The sequence below is a fragment of the Misgurnus anguillicaudatus genome, chromosome 21, assembly GCF_027580225.2.
Source record: "Misgurnus anguillicaudatus chromosome 21, ASM2758022v2, whole genome shotgun sequence".
In the NCBI taxonomy this organism is placed as follows: domain Eukaryota; kingdom Metazoa; phylum Chordata; class Actinopteri; order Cypriniformes; family Cobitidae; genus Misgurnus; species Misgurnus anguillicaudatus.
In genome coordinates, this window is record NC_073357.2 from 15082501 (window position 1) to 15087500 (window position 5000).

A 5000-nucleotide genomic window follows, 5' to 3' on the forward strand; every position below is an offset into this window, starting at 1 on the left:
TTGGATGGGAGACCGCCTGGGAATACCAGGTGCTGTAAGCATTTAATTCTTTATTTAATTAATTATTTAATTATTTATTCATATAATTTTTTTCCAGAAATGCATCCTTTCTGTAAGCGTTCGCCGATGGCATGGCGTTGCCACATTAGTCTTGAAGTGGCTCTCGAATCGGGTCAGCGCTCGCTTACGGCCACACCACCCTGAGCACGCCCGCTCTCGTCTGATCTCGGAAGCCAAGCAGGGTCGGGCCTGGTTAGTACTTGGATGGGAGACCGCCTGGGAATACCAGGTGCTGTAAGCATTTAATTCTTTATTTAATTAATTATTTAATTATTTATTCATATAATTTTTTTCCAGAAATGCATCCTTTCTATAAGCGTTCGCAGATGGCATGGCGTTGCCACATTAGTCTTGAAGTGGCTCTCGAATCGAGTCAGCGCTCGCTTACGGCCACACCACCCTGAGCACGCCCGCTCTCGTCTGATCTCGGAAGCCAAGCAGGGTCGGGCCTGGTTAGTACTTGGATGGGAGACCGCCTGGGAATACCAGGTGCTGTAAGCATTTAATTAATTATTTATTCATATAATTTTTTCCAGAAATGCATCCTTTCTATAAGCGTTCGCCGATGGCATGGCGTTGCCACATTAGTCTTGAAGTGGCTCTCGAATCGAATCAGCGCTCGCTTACGGCCACACCACCCTGAGCACGTCCGCTCTCGTCTGATCTCGGAAGCCAAGCAGGGTCGGGCCTGGTTAGTACTTGGATGGGAGACCGCCTGGGAATACCAGGTGCTGTAAGCATTTAATTAATTATTTAATTATTTATTCATATAATTTTTTTCCAGAAATGCATCCTTTCTGTAAGCGTTCGCCGATGGCATGGCGTTGCCACATTAGTCTTGAAGTGGCTCTCGAATCGAGTCAGCGCTCGCTTACGGCCACACCACCCTGAGCACGCCCGCTCTCGTCTGATCTCGGAAGCCAAGCAGGGTCGGGCCTGGTTAGTACTTGGATGGGAGACCGCCTGGGAATACCAGGTGCTGTAAGCATTTAATTAATTATTTAATTATTTATTCATATAATTTTTTTCCAGAAATGCATCCTTTCTGTAAGCGTTCGCCGATGGCATGGCGTTGCCACATTAGTCTTGAAGTGGCTCTCGAATCGAGTCAGCGCTCGCTTACGGCCACACCACCCTGAGCACGCCCGCTCTCGTCTGATCTCGGAAGCCAAGCAGGGTCGGGCCTGGTTAGTACTTGGATGGGAGACCGCCTGGGAATACCAGGTGCTGTAAGCATTTAATTCTTTATTTAATTAATTATTTAATTATTTATTCATATAATTTTTTTCCAGAAATGCATCCTTTCTGTAAGCGTTCGCCGATGGCATGGCGTTGCCACATTAATCTTGAAGTGGCTCTCGAATTGAGTCAGCGCTCGCTTACGGACACACCACCCTGAGCACGCCCGCTCTCGTCTGATCTCGGAAGCCAAGCAGGGTCGGGCCTGGTTAGTACTTGGATGGGAGACCGCCTGGGAATACCAGGTGCTGTATGCATTTAATTAATTATTTAATTATTTATTCATATAATTTTTTTCCAGAAATGCATCCTTTCTGTAAGCGTTCGCCGATGGCATGGCGTTGCCACATTAGTCTTGAAGTGGCTCTCGAATCGAGTCAGCGCTCGCTTACGGCCACACCACCCTGAGCACGCCCGCTCTCGTCTGATCTCGGAAGCCAAGCAGGGTCGGGCCTGGTTAGTACTTGGATGGGAGACCGCCTGGGAATACCAGGTGCTGTAAGCATTTAATTAATTATTTAATTATTTATTCATATAATTTTTTTCCAGAAATGCATCCTTTCTGTAAGCGTTCGCCGATGGCATGGCGTTGCCACATTAGTCTTGAAGTGGCTCTCGAATTGAGTCAGCGCTCGCTTATGGCCACACCACCCTGAGCACGCCCGCTCTCGTCTGATCTCGGAAGCCAAGCAGGGTCGGGCCTGGTTAGTACTTGGATGGGAGACCGCCTGGGAATACCAGGTGCTGTAAGCATTTAATTAATTATTTAATTATTTATTCATATAATTTTTTCCAGAAATGCATCCTTTCTGTAAGCGTTCGCACATGGCATGGCGTTGCCACATTAGTCTTAAAGTGGTTCTCGAATCTAGTCAGCGCTCGCTTACGGCCACACCACCCTGAGCACGCCCGCTCTCGTCTGATCTCGGAAGCCAAGCAGGGTCGGGCCTGGTTAGTACTTGGATGGGAGACCGCCTGGGAATACCAGGTGCTGTAAGCATTTAATTATTTATTTAATTAATTATTTAATTACTTATTCATATAATTTTTTTCCAGAAATGCATCCTTTCTGTAAGCGTTCGCCGATGGCATGGCGTTGCCACATTAGTCTTGAAGTGGCTCTCGAATCGAGTCAGCGCTCGCTTACGGCCACACCACCCTGAGCACGCCCGCTCTCGTCTGATCTCGGAAGCCAAGCAGGGTCGGGCCTGGTTAGTACTTGGATGGGAGACCGCCTGGGAATACCAGGTGCTGTAAGCATTTAATTTTTTATTTAATTAATTATTTAATTATTTATTCATATAATTTTGTTCCAGAAATGCATCCTTTCTGTAAGCGTTCGCCGATGGCATGGCGTTGCCACATTAGTCTTGAAGTGGCTCTCGAATCGAGTCAGCACTCGCTTACGGCCACACCACCCTGAGCACGCCCGCTCTCGTCTGATCTCGGAAGCCAAGCAGGGTCGGGCCTGGTTAGTACTTGGATGGGAGACCGCCTGGGAATACCAGGTGCTGTAAGCATTTAATTCTTTATTTAATTAATTATTTAATTATTTATTCATATAATTTTTTTCCAGAAATGCATCCTTTCTGTAAGCGTTCGCCGATGGCATGGCATTGCCACATTAGTCTTGAAGTGGCTCTCGAATCGGGTCAGCGCTCGCTTACGGCCACACCACCCTGAGCACGCCCGCTCTCGTCTGATCTCGGAAGCCAAACAGGGTCGGGCCTGGTTAGTACTTGGATGGGAGACCTCCTGGGAATACCAGGTGCTGTAAGCATTTAATTCTTTATTTAATTAATTATTTAATTACTTATTCATATAATTTTTTCCAGAAATGCATCCTTTCTGTAAGCGTTCGCCGATGGCATGGCGTTGCCACATTAGTCTTGAAGTGGCTCTCGAATCGAGTCAGCGCTCGCTTACGGCCACACCACCCTGAGCACGCCCGCTCTCGTCTGATCTCGGAAGCCAAGCAGGGTCGGGCCTGGTTAGTACTTGGATGGGAGACCGCCTGGGAATACCAGGTGCTGTAAGCATTTAATTAATTATTTATTCATATAATTTTTTTCCAGAAATGCATCCTTTCTGTAAGCGTTCGCCGATGGCATGGCGTTGCCACATTAGTCTTGAAGTGGCTCTCGAATCGAATCAGTGCTCGCTTACGGCCACACCACCCTGAGCACGCCCGCTCTCGTCTGATCTCGGAAGCCAAGCAGGGTCGGGCCTGGTTAGTACTTGGATGGGAGACCGCCTGGGAATACCAGGTGCTTTAAGCATTTAATTAATTATTTATTCATATAATTTTTTTCCAGAAATGCATCCTTTCTGTAAGCGTTCGCCGATGGCATGGCGTTGCCACATTAGTCTTGAAGTGGCTCTCGCATCGAGTCAGCGCTCGCTTACGGCTACACCACCCTGAGCACGCCCGCTCTCGTCTGATCTCGGAAACCAAGCAGGGTCGGGCCTGGTTAGTACTTGGATGGGAGACCGCCTGGGAATACAAGGTGCTGTAAGCATTTAATTCTTTATTTAATTAATTATTTATTTATAGACCCCTTCAAAGTTTGTAAACATTGAATGACTATCGGGTGCGCGCGCAGCATGGGGTCAAACTGTTCATACCATCCAGGCTTTATAATGTAATCTAACAGGGCTGAAAAATTATGACTTACCTCAAATGAAGTGAACACAACAAACACAAGCCTCTTTGATATTTGCATTGTTCCAGTCTGCACGTTAAGTGCTTGCAGCTGCAGATGTTGTATTTTTTTGTTTTTGAGATTCTGCATGAATCGCGAAAACTTAACGAAAGACCTGGTGCGATTTTCACAACCCACGACGTAAGTAGGCATTTTTGACGATACCGAATAATACGTAACTCTATCTGCTGTAATGGCTTTTCTGACCCTGACATGCGCAGTGGAAACTGCCTGTGACGTGAACCGTGAAGAGGTCTATTTATTCATATAATTTTTTTCCAGAAATGCATCCTTTCTGTAAGCGTTCGCCGATGGCATGGCGTTGCCACATTAGTCTTGAAGTGGCTCTCGAATTGAGTCAGCGCTCGCTTATGGCCACACCACCCTGAGCACGCCCGCTCTCGCCTGATCTCGGAAGCCAAGCAGGGTCGGCCCTGGTTAGTACTTGGATGGGAGACCGCCTTGGAATACCAGGTGCTGTAAGCATTTAATTAATTATTTAATTATTTATTCATATAATTTTTTCCAGAAATGCATCCTTTCTGTAAGCGTTCGCACATGGCATGGCGTTGCCACATTAGTCTTAAAGTGGCTCTCGAATCGAGTCAGCGCTCGCTTACGGCCACACCACCCTGAGCACGCCCGCTCTCGTCTGATCTCGGAAGCCAAGCAGGGTCGGGCCTGGTTAGTACTTGGATGGGAGACCGCCTGGGAATACCAGGTGCTGTAAGCATTTAATTATTTATTTAATTATTTATTCATATAATTTTTTTCCAGAAATGCATCCTTTCTGTAAGCGTTCGCCGATGGCATGGAGTTGCCACATTAATCTTGAAGTGGCTCTCGAATTGAGTCAGCGCTCGCTTACGGACACACCACCCTGAGCACGTCCGCTCTCGTCTGATCTCGGAAGCCAAGCAGGGTCGGGCCTGGTTAGTACTTGGATGGGAGACCGCCTGGGAGTACCAGGTGCTGTAAGCATTTCATTAATTATTTAAT

At 47.1% G+C, this 5000-nt stretch overlaps 1 protein-coding gene, 15 non-coding genes and 4 pseudogenes across 16 annotated transcripts in view; all 20 read left to right on the forward strand.

Annotated features, from left to right (window-relative positions):
• LOC141355055 (5S ribosomal RNA) overlaps nucleotides 1-41 on the forward strand; it is a 119-nt gene extending 78 nt beyond the window's left edge. Inside the window, exon 1 of the ribosomal RNA XR_012361483.1 lies at nucleotides 1-41. This exon is cut by the window's left edge and continues 78 nt beyond it. This is a non-coding gene — a ribosomal RNA (5S ribosomal RNA).
• LOC129447580 (uncharacterized) overlaps nucleotides 1-5000 on the forward strand; it is a 253528-nt gene that overhangs the window by 197992 nt on the left and 50536 nt on the right. The window lies entirely within an intron of this gene.
• LOC141355057 (5S ribosomal RNA) lies at nucleotides 183-301 on the forward strand. Its single transcript, XR_012361485.1, has one exon. It is a non-coding gene; the product is annotated as a 5S ribosomal RNA (ribosomal RNA).
• LOC141355058 (5S ribosomal RNA) lies at nucleotides 443-561 on the forward strand. The gene has a single exon (XR_012361486.1). It is a non-coding gene; the product is annotated as a 5S ribosomal RNA (ribosomal RNA).
• On the forward strand, nucleotides 682-800 carry LOC141358055 (5S ribosomal RNA). Its single transcript, XR_012364544.1, has one exon. It is a non-coding gene; the product is annotated as a 5S ribosomal RNA (ribosomal RNA).
• On the forward strand, nucleotides 930-1048 carry LOC141355059 (5S ribosomal RNA). The gene has a single exon (XR_012361487.1). It is a non-coding gene; the product is annotated as a 5S ribosomal RNA (ribosomal RNA).
• On the forward strand, nucleotides 1178-1296 carry LOC141355060 (5S ribosomal RNA). The gene has a single exon (XR_012361488.1). It is a non-coding gene; the product is annotated as a 5S ribosomal RNA (ribosomal RNA).
• On the forward strand, nucleotides 1438-1556 carry LOC141353856 (5S ribosomal RNA; annotated as a pseudogene).
• Nucleotides 1686-1804, forward strand: LOC141355061 (5S ribosomal RNA). Its single transcript, XR_012361489.1, has one exon. It is a non-coding gene; the product is annotated as a 5S ribosomal RNA (ribosomal RNA).
• Nucleotides 1934-2052, forward strand: LOC141357281 (5S ribosomal RNA). The gene has a single exon (XR_012363764.1). It is a non-coding gene; the product is annotated as a 5S ribosomal RNA (ribosomal RNA).
• On the forward strand, nucleotides 2181-2299 carry LOC141355062 (5S ribosomal RNA). The gene has a single exon (XR_012361490.1). It is a non-coding gene; the product is annotated as a 5S ribosomal RNA (ribosomal RNA).
• LOC141355063 (5S ribosomal RNA) lies at nucleotides 2441-2559 on the forward strand. The gene has a single exon (XR_012361491.1). It is a non-coding gene; the product is annotated as a 5S ribosomal RNA (ribosomal RNA).
• Nucleotides 2701-2819, forward strand: LOC141355064 (5S ribosomal RNA). Its single transcript, XR_012361492.1, has one exon. It is a non-coding gene; the product is annotated as a 5S ribosomal RNA (ribosomal RNA).
• Nucleotides 2961-3079, forward strand: LOC141357167 (5S ribosomal RNA). Its single transcript, XR_012363648.1, has one exon. It is a non-coding gene; the product is annotated as a 5S ribosomal RNA (ribosomal RNA).
• LOC141355065 (5S ribosomal RNA) lies at nucleotides 3220-3338 on the forward strand. Its single transcript, XR_012361493.1, has one exon. It is a non-coding gene; the product is annotated as a 5S ribosomal RNA (ribosomal RNA).
• Nucleotides 3460-3578, forward strand: LOC141353501 (5S ribosomal RNA). The gene has a single exon (XR_012360597.1). It is a non-coding gene; the product is annotated as a 5S ribosomal RNA (ribosomal RNA).
• Nucleotides 3700-3818, forward strand: LOC141354211 (5S ribosomal RNA; annotated as a pseudogene).
• On the forward strand, nucleotides 4369-4487 carry LOC141354275 (5S ribosomal RNA; annotated as a pseudogene).
• On the forward strand, nucleotides 4616-4734 carry LOC141355066 (5S ribosomal RNA). Its single transcript, XR_012361494.1, has one exon. It is a non-coding gene; the product is annotated as a 5S ribosomal RNA (ribosomal RNA).
• On the forward strand, nucleotides 4864-4982 carry LOC141354063 (5S ribosomal RNA; annotated as a pseudogene).